This window comes from Palaemon carinicauda, chromosome 29, assembly GCF_036898095.1.
Source record: "Palaemon carinicauda isolate YSFRI2023 chromosome 29, ASM3689809v2, whole genome shotgun sequence".
NCBI lineage: Eukaryota > Metazoa > Arthropoda > Malacostraca > Decapoda > Palaemonidae > Palaemon > Palaemon carinicauda.
This window is the reverse complement of record NC_090753.1, coordinates 43,312,412-43,322,411: the sequence shown is the minus strand read 5'-3', so window position 1 is coordinate 43,322,411 and position 10,000 is coordinate 43,312,412.

Sequence of the window (10,000 nt, the reverse complement as noted above, 5' to 3'; positions counted from 1 at the left end):
TCAGTTACCGTACCAAAGATGATAGGCCTCCTGCTTCTCCAAATAAGCACGTCTATAATCATCATTGAACCATGGTTTGTCCTTCACTCGGTACCTCAGCACACGAGAAGGGATATGCCTATCAATTATGTTGATTAGATTCTCATTCAAAGGGAGAAGAAGATCTAAACTACTATATAATTGTGACCAATTCAAGCACAAGAGATCATGCAAAATCCCATTCCAGTCTGCTTGGGATTTCCTATATATTTTACAAGAGTTTAATATATCAGGGACATATATATATATATATATATATATATATATATATATATATATATATATATATATATACATATATATCATATATTTATAAAAAAAATTATATAACGCAAATATTATTTATATGTTATTTTCCTTTTCTCCACGGAATTTGTTATGATTTTCTGTATCTACATTTTTTACAAGTAATTTATTGCTTCCTAATACAGAATTAATTAGGAAGATATAAAGGTAGAGGGACTACTAAGATGTTTTATATAGAAGAGAAAATTATAAAGGAATATTAAAACTTAATTTGGAAAATTTTACAACACAATGGATTATGGAAAATATTCTTTTTAAAGTTTATAGTGGCCTGGAGAGAGAGAGAGAGCGTGTGGGGGTCAAAGGTCACCCGGGTTAATGAACTTGCAAAAATGTGCAGGTTTTTTAATTATGTGGCCACTGTTATCCGATTTGTTTTTATATCCATGATTAAAAATGTGACTTAGCGAAGATATGCGCTCTACTAAGCGGCCGTTCAAGTTTTCTATTTGTTTTGAGAAGTCTTTTGCGCTGTAAGGATTAATCCAGTATTTTACACTAAACTGGTGTAAGAAGTTGCTTTTTAACTTTGAAATGATAGTAAAATTCGGTATTATTCCGTGTTACTGTAAATATATATACATAAAAATTTATATACTACATAAGTAAGAATTTACCGGTGACTCAATAATTATGCATTTAAATATATATAATCATTTAACAGATTAGTTAATCTATCTGTTTTTAAAATGTGAATGCATATTCTGGATTGAGATGCTCGACATCCGTAGTATACAAAAAAAAAAAAAATGAAATATTTGTCTAATATAGCAGATATTTAAAGACTAGCATTGCATATCAAATTATAAACAAAATTTCAATAGTTTCAACTCTTGAAATATCCTATTTGTTCCATTTATAAAAAGAATGATGAAAATGTTGTATTCCGAATGTGCTGGGGATTTGTGGCCAGGAAATGCTTCCAACTTAACAATGCTTAAAGCAATATGAATAGTTGAAGGCATTTTCCTCAGGAACAGAGACGTTGGATTTTACTTGCATGTCAAGAGTATGAAATTATTATAAGGTGAGGATATTCATCTTCCCAAAATATTGTACCCAAAGTCTCAGTCTCTCAGCTTCACACGACAGACACACATTTCATATCCGACATCTTATCATTCTTCGGCACAGCAGTGACCAAATTGTGGTGTCATGTCATGCATCAGATGTGTGTGTACGTGAGAGAGAGAGAGAGAGAGAGAGAGAGAGAGAGAGAGAGAGAGAGAGAGAGAGAGAGAGAGAGAGAAAGAGAGGACAGTGCTTGTATATAGGTTTGAATATTTGGTCTAAGTATCACGTACTTTTGTTGTGATTGTTAATTTACACACACCTGAGAACCGTAGTTCTATTGAAACAGAAAATAGATTAATCCTTCTTTATTCCTGGTTCATCTTATTTATTAGAAAATACTATTAATTTACAATAAATCGATACATACGGGAATTTATAACTTTTTATTATTAAAGATTCCTGTGTAATTAGTATTTTATAAAAGGTGATGCTTTAATCGAAATACCATTTCATATAAAAAATTGTCTTAAAATTATTTGATTGGTTTTCGTTTACTCGTTGGGTCCTTACTAATCAGTTGACTTATTTGCTATGATCTCCTCAATATAGTAATTGTCATTGAGAAATGGCCAAGAAATTATACTAGAGAGGATGTGAAAATTTATAAAGAATATCTTCATGTTGACAATTGTTTATTTTTTGGCGGCATCATCTGTATATAAAGGTATATGAGAGAGAGAGAGAGAGAGAGAGAGAGAGAGAGAGAGAGAGAGAGAGAGAGAGAGTGAGAGAGAGAGAGAGAGAGAGAGAGAGAGAGGGGGGGGTCCCGATTGAATCATTTCCGGTTTTCATAGCAAATTGCAGTTGAGTATACCTTCGTTTTTCCTGTTTTATTTCATTTTTGGAAGATTTTGAAAGGGATGGAAAGGGTTGCGTTTATTGTGTATTTGCATTAAGATTCTGGAAGTCAAAATATTGAGTGAGAAAGATGTGTTAGAGCAAACATTAATTTAGTATTTACCTTTCCAAATTACGTTATGTATATATATATATATATATATATATTTATATATATATATTTATATATATATATATATATATATATATATATATATATATATATATATATATATATATATATATATATATGTATATATATATATATATATATATATATATATACATATATATATATATATATATATATATATATATATATATATATATATATATATATATATATATATATATATATATATATATGAAGTCTTATGACTACATCTATAATTATATAAATTATTCAGAACAATTTGTTGGTTAAATTTATATTTTTTACAAGAACATTTTGAGGAAAGTGATATTTTTTTTTCCATTAATAGAGAACTTCTGAAGAAATATTTTCAACTTAAGCTTTCAAGTCGTGTTTCATGGCATATTGAAGAAGATTAAAGCAAAACAAATAGGACTGAATGTTATGCTTATATATTTGGGAAGTTTTAAGAAGAAAACCGGCTAGGAAAAAAATCTATCACAGTACTGAATGAATTTGTAAAATACTTCTAAAACATATGGAAGTAATTGGTAATTATCAAGTAAAATATATATATATATATATATATAAATATATATATATATATATATATATATATATATATATATATATATATATATATATATATATATATATATATATATATATATCATTTATTTTTATATATATATATATATATATATATATATATCATTTATTTTTATATATACATATATATATACATATATATATATATATATATATATATATATATATATATATATATATATATATATATATATATATATATATATATATAATTTCAAATGTTTTCTATAGTACTGAAGTACAAATTATTTTGCAATGGATAATTGAAATATCATGAACCAATCAAACGTATTAGATTACTGCAGATATTAAAGAATATATCAAATCCTATTGCAAGGTTTGTTGACTCTCCAGCTTCCTTGGTATTGATATCTCAATTTCTCGGAATCCAAAACTAAGATGATTTGATAACTGGGACAGTAATTCCCTTACCTATATGACACGAACGCCATAAAGCACCGGGTTTCTGCTTCTATACGATATGTTAGATGGAAGAAAGACATTAAAGGATAGTGGGAGTAAGGACGATGATAATTTCAGCAACAAAGTCATAACAGAATCTAATATCAATAAATCTATCTGGTTACAACAATGGAATATTATCTACGTAATGAAAATTAAAAGAATAGTAGTATACCAGTAATAACTAGAAGGGCACTCAGTAGAGCTTAGACCTCCATGGCAGCTTATTTGTCGGCTTTTTGCTCGACCTTGACTTTGACCTTTGACCTTAACCTTTATAAATTGGGGTGGATTTTCATACGGTAAAATATGAGCCAGGTTTCAAGACTCTGTGACAACGATATCCAAACTTATGACTGATTACGTGAATTGGACATTTTGCTTGACCGTGACCTTGACCTCGGACCTCAACCTTCCAAAATTTAATATTTCCCAGCTTTTTACGTAACAATTAAACCCTGCAAGTCTCAGTATTCTACAATTAAAATTGTGGCCAGAAAACTGTTCAAAATCAAACACAGACGCACAAACAAACACAAATACGGGGTAAAACATAACCTTCTTCCAACTTCATTGGCGGAAGTAATAGAAAGAATAGTAATAACAATAATGATAATAACATAAGAGATAAAAAATAAAACTTCTGCATTTTTCTAATATGAGAAATCAATGCTGAAGAGAAAATATAACTTAATTCATTCTATAATAATATGTTCCATTGAGAGCTGAGTTTGAATTCCGCCTATATATTGAACTAGTTAGTTTAATACTTTGAGAGCCTTATTGCCTTATTGCCTTATTGCCTTATTTTTTGTTTGGGCCCCCAGGTCCCTCAGTGTGAGGCACCTCGTATATCCACCAGAGAGTTGCTAATACATCTTCCGGTGTATTTTGCATCTTCCAGTCTTGGATGGTCTGGGATGCATCTTAGGTATTTATCGAGCTGATTTTTAAACGCATCTACGCTCACTCCTGATATGTTTCTTAGATGAGCTGGCAGCACATTAAATAGTCGCTGCATTATCGATGCTGGTGCGTAGTGGATTAATGTCCTGTGCGCCTTTCTCAGTTTACCTGGAATGCTTTTTGGCACTATTAATCTACCCCTGCTTGCTCTTTCTGATACTTTAAGCTCCATGATGTTTTCAGCAATTCCTTCTATTTGCTTCCATGCTTGTATTATCATGTAGCGTTCTCTTCTCCTTTCTAGACTGTATAGTTTTAAAAATTGCAGTCTTTCCCAGTAATCAAGGTCCTTAACTTCTTCTATTCTAGCAGTATAGGACCTTTGTACACTCTCTATTTGCGCAATATCCTTTTGGTAGTGTGGGTACCATATCACATTGCAGTACTCGAGTGTACTACGCACATAAGTTTTGTAAAGAATAATCATGTGTTCAGCTTTTCTTGTTTTAAAGTGTCTGAATAACATTCCCATTTTTGCTTTACATTTAGCCAACATTGTTGCTATTTGGTCGTTGCATAACATATTCCTATTTAAAATTACACCAAGGTCTTTAATTGCTTCCTTGTTTGTGATTGTCTCATTATTAGGTCCCTTGTATGCATACACCATTCCTTCTCTGTTTCCATAATTTATTGATTCGAATTTATCGGAGTTAAATACCATCCTATTTATCTCCGCCCATTCATATATTTTGTTTAGATCTCTTTGTAGTGAGTTCCTATCTTCATCACAAGTAATTTCTCTACTTATTCTTGTGTCATCGGCGAAACTTCTCACTATGGAGTTTTCAACATCACAGTCTATGTCTGAGATCATAATAACAAATAGCAGTGCAGCTAATACCGTACCTTGGGGCACACCAGATATTACCTGGGCTTCATCTGATTTCTCGTCATTTGCAACCACTATCTGTTTTCTGTTTTGCAGGAATTCTTTTACCCATTTTCCTATCTTTCCCACAATATTATGCTTTCTCATTTTTTTCTCCAATATGTTATGGTCTACCTTGTCAAAGGCTTTTGCAAAATCTAGATAGATCACATCTGTGTCTTTTTCATTTATCATATTATTGTATATGTTTTCGTAGTGAGCTATCAGTTGGGTCTGTGTACTTTTTCCAGGTACGAAACCGTGTTGACCCATATTAAACAAATTATTTTTGACCAAATGATTCATTATTTTCTTTTTTATTACCCTCTCATACACTTTCATAATATGTGATGTTAGACTAACAGGTCTATAATTGCTTGCCTCTAGTCTTGATCCACTTTTGAAGATAGGGGTTATATAAGCTAATTTATGTTTAACATATATCTCGCTCATATCTATACTCTGTCTTAGCAGTATTGCAAGTGGCTTCGCGATAGTGTTTGCAGTTTTTTTTAACAAAATCGCTGGAACTCCATCTGGTCCGGCTGCCGATCCATTTTTAATTTCGTTTATAGCCGTAACAATATCTGCTTCATTAATATCTATATCCGTTAGATATTCAACATTTTCTTCTCTCATTTCTGTTTCATTATTCTCATTCGCAATTCTTGGCGTGAACTCACTCTTATATTTTTCTGCTAATATGTTGCATATTTCCTTTTTTTCATTCGTTAGCCGTCCTTCAATTCTTAGAGGGCCTATTTCTATTCTCCTTTTATTCATCTTTTTTGCATAGGAGTAAAGTACTTTGGGGTTTCTTTTTATATTTTGAAGTGTCCTTTCTTCTAAGTCCCTTTTTTCATTTTCTTTCGACTGTATAATCTTTTGTTCTGCATTTTCTATCTTACATTTTATTTCCCTCATTTTCCACACATTTTTTTCTTTTGCAAGATTTTTCTTCCACTTTCTAATTTTCTGAAATAAGATCCTTCTGTCTCTTGGTATGTACGTCTTTTGTTTATTGTTTTTTTTCGGTACATATTTTTCAACAATTTTCTCCAGTATTTTGTACAGTATATCCGTATTTACCTGTATATTATCACTTATAAATACATTTTTCCATTCTTTATTCAGTTCTTCATTTATTTCTGACCATTTTATATTCTTACTGTAAAAGTTATATTTTCCATATCCTTCCCAAAGTTTTGTGCTTTTATTAATTCTGTGATCACTTGCTTTGGAATGAACTATCAATTCTATGACATTGTGGTCTGAAATTCCCGTGTTATACACTATTATTTCTTTAACATAATTCACCTCATTCACAAATACTAGATCTAGGACATTTTCCTTTCTTGTTGGAATGTGGTTTATTTGTTGCATATTATGTTCTAATAGCATATCTTGAAGCTTTTCAAATTGCCTCTTATCTTCTGCGCTACTATTACTATCTTTTTTATATGTATACATACAACCACTTTCTTCTATCCGTTCTTTCCAATCCACGAAAGGAAAGTTAAAATCTCCGGATAGGAGTATATTCCAGTCTTTATGGTTTCTACATATATCATCTATTTTTTCTATTATTATGTCAAACTCCTTAGTGTTTGGGGGTCTGTAAACTACAATATTCATTAGTTTTTCAAATTCAAATTCTACCGCAATCAATTCACATTCTGTGTTGCTGTATTTTTCACATACTTTTCCTTGATTTATGTCTCTTCCATATATTGCGGTTCCCCCTTGATTCCTATTTTTTCTGTCTGATCTATAAGTTTGGAAACCCTTTATCTGGTCATCACTGCCAGTCTCTTGGGAATACCATGTTTCACTTATATTTAATATATCTATTTTTTCAATTTGGGTTACTTCTTCTAAGAACTCTATTTTCCTTTTAGAGTTACTCGTGACTAAACCCTGTGCATTCATTACTATTATGGTTTGTGTTTCATCCCCATTATTTAATATTGGTAAAAATATGGATTCTCCCATGCTTCCTTCCTGTTCTGATATGATGTTCTTTTCTTCATTTCCCGGAATTCTGCCATTAAAAAATCCAACTTTTCTATTATATTTGCTCTTTCGCCTTCATATTTATTTGTGTGTGTATACCTGCAACTGTCCCCATATCTGCACCAACCCCTGGCATTATAGATGCATTCTTTGTAGTTGGGCTCTAAATGTGCAGGTTTGGGTTGAAAGGCCTCATATCTTGGGGCTCTTGGTTCAAAGCGCGGTATATACACGGCCTGCTTTTTTGTTTCTTTTTTTGTTTCTTTTTTGCTTTCATTTTTCTTTTCAGTTTGCTGAGTTTTCTTACATTCATTCATGGTTGCAGGATGCATATATCGACATTTTTTGTTGTAAATGCATCCTTTTCCTTCTTTTAGGTTTTTGCATATTTTTGGATGGAGATCTCTGCATTCGTCTCCATATCCGTCTAAATACGCACATTTACCATATATTTCATAATTATGGCATATCTTTGGATGCTTGTAGTAGCATCTTTCGCCAAATCTGCAATTCCCTCTTTTCAGCATATTGCAGACTATATCCTTCTTTTCTATTTTTTCTTGTTCTTGCTCTTCCCTAAAATTATGTAGGTCCGGGTAGAGTCTCTTGGGTCTATTATTTGTTTCCATCTGGTAATTTATTTCTTCATAAGTATGTTGTTGGATGGCATCATAGGTTATATCAATGATTTCTTCTGCATCCTTACACATATCCTGTTCATTGTTCTCTTCTTCTTCTTTTTCTTCTTCTTCTTCTTCTTCTGTTTCTTCTTCTTCCTCTTCTTTATCTTCAACTACTTGCAGATTTAGTCTCGACTTAATTATATTTTCTATCCAGACTAAGCATGTTGAGCAGAATACCTTTGTGTCTTTGTTTTTTATTTTTTGCTGTATTTCAGCACATGTGGGATGTGTTGGGACATGACAGGCATCACATTTTCTAATCAATTGTTGAGGATTATTAATGGAATACCATATCTTACATGTATTACACCATTTTGGCATTCTTTTTCCCATTGCATCAATCAGCATATTCACCATATTGGACTTCTTATTGTTCTTTGATGGAATGTGTTGATTGATGTAGACTTTCTTTATAAGTCTCTTTAACAATTGGATTTTCTTTGGAATTTCTTCTATTATTTTGCTGATGTTTTCCGCAGATTTGCTCCAGTTTATTGGATCATATTGTTTCAATATGTCTGCAAATATTTTTCCGTCACATTGGTTGACGTTACTAGTGACCTCTGTTATCAGACGGTCGAGCTCCTGTTTCGCCAACTCATGGAATTTATTTTTGCTGAGTCCAGCGATGTCTCTCCAAGCCTTGCCCGTGTTGTACATGGCCATCTTGATTAGATTTTTAGTAATTCACAAGATAACTATTCTATGCCGACGTTTTATCCCACTTCTCCGACCTCAAACTAATCACTGACTATTCACGAAAACTTGTAGCTATATTGCACTCGATAGCCTTTTGTTATCCGCGTTAAATCATGATATTTATAGGGTCGCAAAAGTGTAATCACTCACTGGCACACAGATACAAAACTGAGAGAGAGAGAGAGAGAGAGAGAGAGAGAGAGAGAGAGAGAGAGAGAGAGAGAGAGAGAGAGAGAGAGGTATTCTTTTGAGGTGTGTTTTTTAATACAAGCTCTCAATTAAGGTACAGATAGTTCAATATGTACATACAGTAGGCATAAATACTAACTTCCACTTCTCTAAATTACCAGTTTCTATTACTTGCACATTGTCATAGGCCATTTTCAACCTATCTTGATATTCACTTTTTACCTCTAGTTTTATCAACTCTTCAACCCTCACTAGCTCCCTTTTACATTACCCCCACTCTATTCCCCCACTCTTTAGCTACAACTAATTTTCCTTCCACAACAAAAATGATCAGACATACCGTTCTTTTAGTTATCAAAACATAATGCATTAACGCCCATTCTACCACTCTTCCATTTGCCACTCTTTCCCATGTATACTTGTTTTTATCATTTTTTTTTTTTAAAAACTAGAAGTTATCACCATATCTTGCTCAACATACATATCTACCAGTCTCCTACCACTCTCATTTTCATCTGGTACGCCATACTTCCCAATGACACCTTCTACATCTCCAGCGCCCACTCTAGCATTTAAGTCACCCATGACAACTACATAATTCCCTATACCCAGTCCTCCTACACACCTAGTTAATTCATTCCAAAACTCATTCCGCTCCTCTTTACATCTCTCACAACTTGGCCCATACACAATAACACAAGCCCAACAATACCTATCCAACCTAACCCTTATCAACATTAACCTAGATGATATCTCCTTCCATTCCACTACTTAACCAATCACTAAAAAGAAAAGCAAACTCTCTTGCTCTTCCCCTTTCAATGTCAGACACTCTACCAGTCACTTCACTAAACAACACTTCACCCTTCCCTTTTGTCTTTGTTTCACTCAAACCCAATATATCCTTCTTTACATTCCTAAAAATACTTCCAATCTCACATCTTTTACTCTCTATCGTACTACATCCACGCATATCCAGACACCCCAAAACTAGAGTGCGGGGAGCAGTCACTCCCCCCTCAGATCCAACTCTTCGATGACTCACAGGAGTATATAATACAGGAGAGGGGGTTCCAAGCCCCTCGTCCTGTCCCTTTTAGTCGCCATATAAGACACGCA